The sequence below is a fragment of the Podarcis tiliguerta genome (genome assembly GCF_965153285.1).
Source record: "Podarcis tiliguerta genome assembly, chromosome: 5".
Taxonomy (NCBI): Eukaryota; Metazoa; Chordata; class Lepidosauria; order Squamata; family Lacertidae; genus Podarcis; species Podarcis tiliguerta.
Genome location: NC_139538.1, coordinates 57,636,911 through 57,649,138, shown reverse-complemented (window position 1 = coordinate 57,649,138; position 12,228 = coordinate 57,636,911). Strand labels below are relative to the sequence as shown.

The following is a 12,228-nucleotide window of genomic DNA, read 5'->3' as shown; positions in this document are numbered from 1 at the left end:
ATTCCAGTATTTTTTTGTGTTCCCTTTTGTGCTGGCGTTGGTTGGATGCATTTTCACTCTTCGCTTGGCCCTTAGACAATTATGTAACTGGTATCTTTAGAAGCATTCAAGTGTGCTGGAAATACACAAAAGAAGACCTCTTTCAATATATGATGACTGGTGTGTTTGCCAACAACCCAACTTCATTAGAAAATTGGCACGTCCACTCAGTTACCATGTGACACACCGTTAACCGTGGATATTTGTTGCCTTAATGCACAAGTACTCAGGGACTTAACTGATAAGGGGAAAACTCTTCCAAATCTGCTGAACTACACGCTTAGGGTGGCACAGAGCCTTACAATATTGAAAATCAATAGTCATGTGACAGTTTAAAGATCAGAGGTTTCACGAATTAACTTTCTAGTACCAAATTACTAGCCTCTTATTTTATTTTCCAAGGGCTAAAATATATGTGTTTTAGATTATACAGCTGAATATCATCATGATAAACAAACATGATAATGAAACAAGGATAGTGGGCAATCAAAGAATCGTAATAGTTAATAGGACATTTTAAATATTAGCATCATTTTTCAATTAGGAATTTGGAGAGAGTTTTAAAGCAGTGCAATATTATTCCACTCTACCAGTTTGCTAATGTTTAAAGCAGTGCAGTATTATTAGGCTCTACCAGTTTGCTAATGAAGTACATTTAACAATATAAAACGATCCTGCAAATTTAAATAAACCTGTAATGGCTTACAAGCACACACACAATGCTGTGGTTTAATATTAACCAATGTTCTGATGTCTCCTTTACTATAATATTTAGTGCAATTACCTGAATACCAGTTCATTATTTTAAACATTATCAACATTATTTATGTATAGCTATGATACAAAATACATTAAAGAATTCAGAACTTGATCATGCCAGTAAAAGAGGAACTGTTCACATGGGAGGGGGGAGCAGCTCTGTTGGGTTCACAAATATATTTCTTGCTAATACGTTTGCAGAAGTGACATCAACATTTTTTCTTCCACAGTATTTGCAACTCAATGGTTGAAGGTATAGAAATTTCACAGGTGGGCTGTGATCTGTATGTTTCAGCAAGGATAGCAACCCTTCATCTCTCCTGTCCTAGCCCATACCAATGCCCTTGTTTCCATTTCTGCTTCTCATGTTCAACTATCCAATTTCTGTTCCTACCCAGCTTTTGCTACTACACGTTCATCAATTCTGGAGTAGAGCTGGGTCTAGCGCCACACCAAATTTAAACAACGATTGTTTCACTTTAAACAGCCTTGGCTTCTCCCAATTAATTATGGGAGCTGTAGTTTGTTTAGGGTGCTGTGCGTTATTAGGAAACCACTAAGCCCCTTGCACTATGTCTCCTTACAGGGCATGCGGGTGGTGCTATAGTCTAAACCACTGAGCCTCTTGGGCTTGCCGATCAGAAGGTTGGCGGTTCAAATCCCCACAACAGGGTAAGCTCCTGTTGCTCGGTCCCAGCTCCTGCCAACCTAGCAGTTCGAAAGCACATCAAAGTGAAAGTAGATAAGTAGGTTCTGCTCTGGCGGGAAGGTAAACGGTGTTTCCGTGCGCTCCTCTGGTTTCAGTGTTCCGTTGTGCCAGAAGCGGCTTAGTCATGCTGGCCACATGACCCGGAAAAACTGTTTGCAGACAAACACCAGCTCCCTCGGCCTGTAAAGCGAGATGAGCACCGCAACCCCCGAGTCATCTGCGACTGGACTTAACTGCCAGGGGTCCTTTACCTTTACTTTATGCCCCTTGCAGAGTTACAATTCCCAGGGTGGTTTAATAGTCAATCCCTCTACCTCAGAAACCTATGGGAACTCTGTGAAGGGCATTTGGGTCTCCTATCAACTTTCAGCACCCTTAACAATCTATAGCTCCCGGTATTTATTTTGGGGAAAACGCTAAAGGTGGTATCATAGTGCTTTAAATGGATGGTGTGAATGTGGTCTGGGAAAGCAGCAGCCCCTTGTGAGAATTCCAACTATATATCTGCATTTTCTGTCTGAAATATTCTGAACTTAACACTGCACTGCACTACACTGCATTATACCATTTTCTCATTTCCCATTAAATTTTATAGTACAGTGGTACCTTGGGTTAAGTACTTAATTCGTTCTGGAGGTCCGTTCTTAAGCTGAAACTGTTCTTAACCTGAAGCACCACTTTAGCTAATGGGGCCTCCTGCTGCCGCGTCGCCCAATTTCTGTTCTCATCCTGAAGCAAAGCTCTTAACCCGAGGTACTATTTCTGGGTTGGCAGAGTCCGTAGCCAGAAGTGTATGTAACCCGAGGTACCACTGTAAACTAAACTAAACTGCCCTAAAACCAACAGGTAGTAATGACTGTCTCATGTTTAGGCCTCTATATAATGCATTAACAGACGCGGGTGGCGCTGTGGGTTAAAGCCTCAGCGCCTAGGGCTTGCCGATCGAAAGGTCGGCGGTTCGAATCCCCGCGGCGGGGTGCGCTCCCGCTGTTCGGTCCCAGCGCCTGCCAACCTAGCAGTTCGAAAGCACCTCCGGGTGCAAGTAGATAAATAGGGACCGCTTACTAGCGGGAAGGTAAACGGCGTTTCCGTGTGCGGCTCTGGCTCGCCAGAGCAGCGATGTCACGCTGGCCACGTGACCCGGAAGTGTCTTCGGACAGCGCTGGCCCCCGGTCTTTTTGAGTGAGATGGGCGCACAACCCTAGAGTCTGTCAAGACTGGCCTGTACGGGCAGGGGTACCTTTACCTTTACCTTTATAATGCATTAAAAAACAACAACAACTGGTAAGAGTTACTAGACTCTCACCACTATATGTAGGATAACTTTATTTTAGGACTAGAAAACAACGATTATTTGCATCTCTGAAATTATGGTGCAATGGGACCTCCCCTTCCTCTCCCGGCACAGTCTCCAGAAGGTCTGTGGTCCCCCCCATCTTCTTGACCAGATTTTGAGGGTACCCAGGGAGCTGCAGAGGTGAGAAGATTTTGAGGAGAGGAGGAAGTTCCTCTGCATAAAAAGAAGTACAGTATGCTTTATGACTGGAATGGCAGCGGTGGGCAAAACTCTGTGGCTTACTAAAAAGCCAAGAAGCATCTAATGTCACTGGATAATATTGCCCATCTAAGTGTGTGTCAGCACCAGAATTCCTCTGTTCCACTTTATTTCTCTTCAACTGAGTTTGTCCCTAGTTGCTCAATGTCTTTCATTATCACAACACTGCTTATTTATTTTTTTGCATTTTTGCAACATATCTGATAAAAACGGGATTTTTTAAAAAAAATGAGGGACAGACCTAGTTGTGCCATTTCAAGCAGTGCACTACTGTGCTTTCCCGTAAGTAAACTTAATCAAGCATAGCAGCAGCAATATTGCTGCATCTTCCATTGAGTAAATTTGCTTAAGAGGAAGAGCAGCACTTTAAATCCAAAGGGATAGTACCAAGATATTGCTCCTCTTTTCCTCAGTAAATTTACTGAAGAATAGGCGTGGCACGCTGTGTGAAATCTCACATTACCAATGGCCTATTCACTTATTGCCCCCCTCATATTATTAATAAGCTGCATTAGACGGGATTGTAGGGCCATGCCCTTGTTAGTCACATTTTGGGTACATTTCTGAACTATAGTATTGTTATTACCATCACCTGCCCTTTGCCAGCAAATATCAGGGTGGGTTACAATAATTTAAAATTCAGTATTAAAAGCAGCAAAAACATGGGAGTCTGTTCTATGCATGAAGGGTTCAAAACCGGGCAGGGAGCCTACATGCACACAGCATGCATTTCACTTCAGAATTTATTTATTAATTGTTATTAATTAGATTTTTTTACCTGCCCTTCACCATAAGTTTCTAGGGCAGGTTACAGCAATAACCTGCAATGTGTGCAGCAAGTTCCCCCACTCTTTGTACAAAGAGGTTCCCCAGACTAGATGGATGAGCTGGGGTTATGCTCCCTCTAAATGTGTGTCGGTACTTATGGATTTGGGGTACTTATGAATCAACTGCTGTTGCTTCAGGCCCAAGTGCCTTGGTGGTATTGATTGCCTTCAATTAGCTTTGAATGGTGGCCCAGCTATGCTCCAACCTGATCAGGGAAAGCTTAGCTTCTGTTGTCTACACTTTGATAACTTCTAGGTTTGATCACGGTAATGCATTGTACCTTTCGAAACAGTTCAGAAACTGCAGCTGGTGCAGAACTGAGTGGCTCAATTGCTGAGTGAGGCAAGACAGCGTGAGCATATAGAATTGGAAGGGCACCAAGGGTCATCTAGTCCAACCCCCTGCAATGCAGAAATCTGAACTAAAACATCCACAACAGATGGCTATCCAACCTCTGCTTAAAAAGCAGAGTCCACAACCTCCAGTGGGAGTCCGTTCCACCAACTGATCAAATTAATCAGAAGACACTAGAGGAATAGTAGGGCAGGCATGATCCCACACCACCCTTCACAAAATTATTACTCCCCTAAGAGGCAATCAGTGAATAGGGCTCATTTCACCCATTGTGCAAATCTACAACAGAGAAGACATTGTAAGGTACCATGTTTATTCTATAGGCCACCTATTCTACAGCCTTTACTGATATGATTTTTTAAAAACACACACACACACACACACACACAGACACACACCTCCTTAATTTAAGATCTTTATATCCCTCCTTCCGAGTAGCTTAGAACAGGTTAAAATACCATAGTAACAATGTTTTTTTAAAAAACCACACACAACACAAATGGCAGAGTGTCAAAGCTATCAGCAGCAATGTAAACACAAAAATCCTTAAAATAACCAAAGTAAAGCGGCAAAATAACTTACACATCAACTGCCTGAGAAAATACCCATGGACAGCTTGTTTTAACTTGGCACCTAAAACCATTGATGAAGATGCCAGGGAACAGTCTGTGAAGTGGGGACACAACCACAGAAAAAGTTGCCACATCCTAAACTCGCGCTGGAGAAGAAAGTCTTCGCTATACCCTGGTCATAGGCTCTTAAGAGCCATTAAGTATACTACCAAGCCAGGTTCAAGGTTCCTGTGTTCGTTGTAAAAACCCTGAACAACTTAAGTCCAGGATACCCGAGGATACAGGTGGCTCTGTGGGTTAAACCACAGAGCCTAGGGCTTGCCAATCAGAAGGCTGGCGGTTCGAATCCCCGCGACAAGGTGAGCTCCCGTTGCTCGGTCCCAGCTCCTGCCAACCTAGAAGTTCGAAAGCACGTCAAGTGCAAGTAGATAAATAGGTAAACGGTGTTTCCATGCGCTGCTCTGGTTCGCCAGAAGCAGCTTAGTCATGCTAGCCACATGACCCGGAAGCTGTACGCCGGCTTCCTCGGCCAATAAAGCGAGATGAGCGCTGCAACCCCAGAGTCGTCCGCGACTGGACCTAATGGTCAGGGGTCCCTTTACCTTTACCCGAGGGATCTCCTGAACCCTTATATTCCAGCTCAGTCCCTGAGATCATCTGCAGGAGCCTCTCTGGTGGTTCCTGGGGTTGGAGAGGCTCATTGGATAACGACAAACATTTCTTGTCATTGGCCCAGTCCTGTAGAATACCCTGCCAATAGAGATTCAGCAGCCGCCTAACTGTGCCAACTTTTAAACGCCTGCTGAAAACTTTTCTGTTCTGTCAAGCCTATCTACTGATGTTTGTTTTTAATTCTTTTGCTTTTACCACCTCACAATTTTACTGTATATTTTCATGTTTTTTATATCGTTGGTACATATTGTGATATATTTTTTATGACACAGCAGTATATATACATTTTTATAAAATAAAAATAAATAAAGCCAGTGCTTTGAATTGTGCCTGGAAAGAATCTGGAAGTGGACAAGTACATTTGATATGTTCATTTGGTAGACAATGCCACTTTCCACGCATACTACAGTAGCATACCCTGGACACTATGAAATATGGATAACTATTTCACATATGGCCAATCATGGCTTCCCAAGAATACCTATGATGTAAGTACGCAAGATTTGCATACCAATGTGTAAACTGAAGGAAAAACCATCATGTTTGAAGCAGCACAAAGAGTACAGAAAATGAACAAATACATACTTTGCCTTAGAGCAATGATGGCCAAACAGCCCTCCAGTTGTTTTTTTGGACTACAATTCCCATCATCCCTCACCACTGGTCCTGTTAGCTAGGGAAGGTGGGAGTTGTAGTCCCAAAACAGCTGGAGGGCCAAGTTTGGCCATCACTGCCTTAGAGCATGTAGCTAACCAAGATACAGAAACAGAAATGTCAATTTGCCACAGAGCAAGCATTCAACATAGTCGGTAGGACAAAGAAAGTTCTGCCATTGATAACAAATGGTCCTGAAATATCTTCCCTGTCCACTCTACAGAGAAGGTCTTTGTATTTTGGGGCCTCTTATATATCCAGATTATTGTGTTTTACTTAATGTTGTGTTGGGTTACTAATTCTGCATGTTAGCATATGTGTTTTTGTATCTATGGGAAAGAGATTTGTTTTCTAAAAAGTTTATGAAGTTTGGGCATTTTATTTGCTGTGGTAGGCATTTAGAACACAGTAGACATATTCATTCTCCCCCCCCCCACTTTTTTTTTTTTTTTGCAATCATGGCAGCCAGAGATGTTTCATTCATGAGACTCGCAATTTCAGTCTTTCTAGAGAGCCCTAAAAAATCACAAGCATTGAGATTAAATTGTGCTGCCAATACGTGAGAGAAGACACCAACACAGGTGACAAATTACCCAAATATGGAATACCCGCAGAGCGTTGCATATTGCAATTGACCTTTTAAAACTCCACTTCCCCTTGCAGTAGAAAGTCTAGGAGTTCCAGCTTTCTCAGCCACACTGCCACTATATAAAATAATCCCGACTAATCTCAAAGTGATGTTTAAAGGAGATAGAAAAGTAATCTAAAGAATAGGTTCTAATTTACTGAACCAACCACTACCGGAGGACTATTATTCAAAGAAATTGAGGCAACAATCTCAGCACTGGGTGGCAACAGGAAGAGGGAGGGTAGAGGATGTAACCAGGCATATAAACCCTACTGTACATCTTGAGTGTCCATTCCAATCTGCGATTTCTAAGGGGAGGTGGTTTTTCTGCTCAGAGACACATCGGAGGAACCTCTTTACCCCAGCAATACTTTTGGATTGGGATTGGGCGAGTGGTGCGCCAAAAAGCTGATTTGTCTAAAAAAAAAACAACCCAGAAAATTGCCAAAAAATGTTTTCAGGAACCTCTTTAAATGGGTAAGAGAGAAAACAAGGCAGGGAGTTGGCAGAGAAGGAAAAGGGTTAAACAGTCTTCTCCCACTGCTCTGATCAAAATTCAGGTTTCTGTGCCAGATTTAAAGTTCCTGTTCCTTTTTAAAATAATAATATTAATTAGCCCACATTGAGAGATCAGGTTTGGTCCCTTCACTTCCCTGACTGAAAAGTCAAGCAGTGGGGTTTATATAGTCCAAGCCTATGGGGTGTTTCTCCTGTTACAGGCTCTAGATGAGGGTTGATAATAATAATAATAATGATAATAATAATAATAATAATAATAATAATAATAATAATTTTTATTATTTGTACCCTGCCCATCTGGCTGGGTTTTGATCTTCTGAATAAACATTATTGAGCAGGAACAGACCTTTCCAACCAACCACAGATTAAGGGGCACATGCATTGAATAGGCATCACACATGGCAACAATAAGGCATAAATCAAACTTTCCTCTTGGAAAGAGGGAGGAGCATCTGCACAACTAGCAGAGCCAAAAGTTCCATAATGGGGGGGGGGGGGAGAGATGAGCACCCATTTTAATAATGGACAAAGGCACAGAAACTCAGGAGAAACGAAGGGAACCCAATAATAGGGGTGGGAATAAGGGAGAGAGATGTGCTTTTTCCAAAGCCCCTGCAATTCACCTCTTTTCCCAGCAGGAAAAAGGAAAGGCTTGGCTAGTGTTGTAGGGGTGGGGTATTATTAGTATCATTTTACTGCATTTATTCATCGCTTTCTGTCTCTAAGGGGCTTACCAATACTGTATATAAAACACCCAACACCTTGTGCGAGTCATTTAAATATACCGACTAAAACACAGCAGAAGAAAATTAACCACCTGGTTCAGTTTCTTGGAAGTGAGTAACAAGGCAGTGAGTTCTTTTTATAAACGAGTTTGGATTTTAGTGCTCAATATGTTGGTTTTTTAAAAAAAACACAACACCTTCAATAAGGCGGTTTTTAAAAGATTAATAAATAAAAATGAATGCGACTTGGGAGTAAACTTACCGGGTGTTGCTGAGTGAAGAAACTGGCCCTCCTCTCAGCTGCCTCCAACGGCCAACTCTTGTCCTTTCAGCTAGAAAGCCTGCAAAAGGGGCTACAGGAAGAACCTTGCAATGCTGACACACTCCTTTATAGCAATTCTCCTAAACCCCTCAGGTTCTGCGGGAAGGCACAGAAATGGCGGGAAAGCCTGTGCGGGGACCAGGAAAAGCTGCCCAATTGCAGGAAGGAAAGTACCGCCCTCCTTCTCCCTATTAAGAGCTGTGCTTCCAAGTGGTTGCTGCACTAAGGACCTTGTCGTAGGAAATGAGCTCTTCGTCAGTCCACACAAGACACACATGTGCTTTAATTCTCATCAGAAGCAGGCAAACCAGCACACACACAAAAATAGAATGGAAAGCAGTAACTGACATGCAAAATTATTGTAATGCAGCGTAGCCTCTTTGTGAGTGAAACAGCAGTTCCAGGCCTATAAAGCTGGTGTGGAAATAGCCCTTGCCTGCTGTTGTTGTCCATAGTATCCTGTTTTGTTGCTAAACTACCGCTTCTCCTGAGATTTTTTTCAAGGAAGCAGCCTTTCACTTTTTGCAAGAGATGCAGCCTGCCTTCTCATTTAGGTGTTTTTGCATACTTCGGGTTGCTTGAGGGTGACTCTGTTTATTCAGGGTCCAGATACCTTGTGGGAACATAATACTCTGCGTAGATGAAACATCACGACACCTGTGTGTATACTGTCATTTGTGACTGTCACATGCACACGTTTGCTTAATTGCATATAGTTATGCTGCAAAAGCTAGGATTGGTTGTAGCTATGCAGCGCACTGTACACCCAAATTTAGAAAGTTGAGGTAATTTTAATCTGTTTTTGTATTTTAACTTATATGTTTCAAAGTAGGGTTGTATATTTTTTTTATTGCATTGAGGGTTTTTTTTTTACATTCAAGCGGTGTATAACATTTATGAAATAAAACAAAATAACTATTTGCACTAAATACAAATATATTTATTTCTTTTTATTTTAAACATAGGCTGACTTTTTGAGTAAAAACCCTCTCAGAGCGGCTTACACAGTAATAGTTTAACCATAAGGTAAAGGTAAAGGGACCCCTGACCATTAGGTCCAGTCGTGACCGACTCTGGGGTTGCGGCGCTCATCTCGCTTTATTGGCCGAGGGAGCCAGCGCACAGCTTCCAGGTCATGTGGCCAGCATGACTAAGCAGCTTCTGGCGAACCAGAGCAGCGCACAGAAACACCGTTTACCTTCCCGCCGGAGCGGTACCTATTTATCTACTTGCACTTCGATGTATTTTTGAACTGCTAGGTTGGCAGGAGCAGGGACCGAGCAACGGGAGCTCACCCCGTCGTGGGGATTCGAACCGCCGACCTTCTGATCGGCAAGCCCTAGGCTCTGTGGTTTAACCCACAGCGCCTTCAAGCAAATAATAGAACAAAAGATGCAATACAGTCTGTAGTAAAAAGAAAGAAAAAATCCCACAACATTAATAAAACAGCAGGAATAAAAAAACACACCCCGTAATTAAAACACCTTTTAAAAAGCCACTGGCTAAAAGGCCACCAGGACTAAAATAAAGGGAGTTCAAAACCAGTGACACACACACACACACACATGATGATTATCACGTGTGATCTATACATAGCAACCTTGCTTTTTCCTACCCAGATGTGCTTCCTGTGGAGGAAAAGCATAATGCTGAGGTGGCTTCAACTTTATAATCCTACCTGAAACAAGACAATTGCAAGCTTCATTTCAGAAACACTGTTCACCGCTTCACTTACATAAGCCATTGTACAAGACAACAGCGTGGTACTTGAGTAATTCGAATGGAAATGTCAAGTTTTCACAGCCTATGATTAGAGGTAAGTGCCCTGCTATTATACAGTAGTTCTGTCAAGTAGACTGGGCTGAGTACATGTCATGACCTCTTCTCAGCAAATGCTTGTCTTTCTCTCTCTCTCTCTCTCTCTGCTCACAGAGACTCTCACCACCCCCACATTTTACTGCAGCAGCAGTGAACAAAATAACCAACACAACACTTTATGAAGCACCCACTTTGCCATATCTTTAAGTGGCTAGAGTTGTGATTATTCACATATTGTTTAAAACGGTATTGTGTTATGATGTACAAAATCTTTACATTCCTTATTGTATATAAGGTATAAAATTAATAGTAGGCTCTGTCCTGGAACACCTTAAACAGAGAAAATCCCTTCCTCTCCCTACATTTCTCTTGTCAGCTCTGCCTGAGTGAGGACTTCAGGGTATGGACAATAGGATTTACAGCTTAACAATGTAATCCACTGGTTTAACAAGACAAGGTGCAAGTTATATCATGTATGTTATAGATATGTGCAATAGATTTGGTTAATTCCAGGGAAACAGACCTTTCATTGGTTGCAAATGCCCGTTGGAGAGTGGATTTGCAAATTTCCCGCTGTAACAAAGCTATATAATATGTACATGTGCGATCCATCACATGATTTCTAAACAAAAACAAAAAAAACCCTCTTTGTAACTACACTTATGGAAGCCACATTTTAAAAGTTACAGCTTGTATATGTAAAAAAAATTGCCAGAAAATAAAAATGGAACACTGAAAGTGACCAAAAAAAGGGTTTTCATATAGACTCTGGAAAAGGTTTTAGAATTATATTTTTAAAAACAAACAAACAATATACTAGTTATGTACATTCATAACAAACCAAAGGTTTGGAGGAATCCACTGTCCACACAACATTCCATGCAGGGAAGGGGTTCATTGGTTTCCTTCAGTGTCAGGGAATGCATAGCACAGCTCATGCACAGAGTTTTCTACCAACATGGAGTTCATATGCTCCATCTCCTATGTGCCTGTGTGGGCAAGCACAATTGGACCCATGAATGGGGGACGAGGCCAGGGCTGGGGGGGGGGGGAGGAATGGTTTGTGCATTAGGAAATTCCTATTGCTTTCTACTGCTGAGAATCCATAAGAAAAGTGAAATTATAGAGCTTTTCCTTTCAAATGAGCTACTCAGATATTTACTAGACATTAGAACTGTACTTGGAGGAGGCAATCTCCTCTCAGTCAAGTGTAAACGTTTGCTCACAGATAGCTTTGAAATAGCTTTGGTGCAGATCTATGCTGTTTCTGCTAAGCCACATCAACCTCACTGGAAAGTCCCTCTGGTACCTGGAATTATGCAGTGGCATTGGCCTGGGACGGGACATAATAGAGTTAGACCAGAGATGGAACTTCATGCTCCTAGAGTATAATAGGTGGTGGCATGGAGCATGTTCTGTTATTCACCTTGGTAGCACATAGGGCTAAATAAAATGAGTATTAGAGACTTGCTGACTGTGCTAAAAATTTATTCTGGGCCAGTTTTAGTAGATTTGGCAATTTTGTAAGGCGGCTCTTCCCCCCTCCCCAAGATCTCAGGTTTAATAAACCTTGGGTTCACATTCATTGAGATCCCAAGCATGTAGCCCCCACCCCCTTGTTGTTGTTTAATCATTTAGTTGTGTCCAACTCTTCGTGACCCCATGGACCAGAGCACACCAGGCACTCCTGTCTTCCACTGCCTCCTGCAGTTTGGTCAAACTCATGTTAGTAGCTTCGAGAACACTGTCCAACCATCTCGTCCTCTGTCATCTCCTTGCGCCCTCAATCTTTCTCAACATCAGGGTCTTTTCCAGGGAGTCTTCTCTTCTCATGAGGTGGCCAAAGTATTACCTATCGTATTAAAATAACAGCAGTATATGCATTATTTGATAAAACCCATGGTACCTTTTTTTTTTTTTTTTTTGCTACTCCCCTTTGTGTCTAGAATGGGCGAAACTACTTTTGCTGCATTGACTGTTTTTGTTTTAATTGCGTATGGTTTCATGTTAGAAAAAAAGCTAAAATTAAGCTAACATCTTTGCTTTTCTTCTCACAACTACCATGTCTGTTTCT

The 12,228-nt window shown here is 42.1% G+C and overlaps 1 long non-coding RNA gene across 3 annotated transcripts in view; it reads right to left on the bottom strand.

Moving 5' to 3' along the window:
- LOC310677207 overlaps positions 1-8,937 on the bottom strand; it is a 60,602-nt gene extending 51,665 nt beyond the window's left edge. The window contains exon 1 of one of the 3 annotated variants that reach the window (XR_014510981.1): positions 8,277-8,937. This is a non-coding gene — a long non-coding RNA (uncharacterized lncRNA). The remainder of the gene's footprint in view (positions 1-8,276) is intronic. The other 2 variants (XR_014510982.1, XR_014510983.1) reach the window with 2 other exon arrangements.
- Between the last annotated feature and the right edge of the window lie 3,291 nt (positions 8,938-12,228).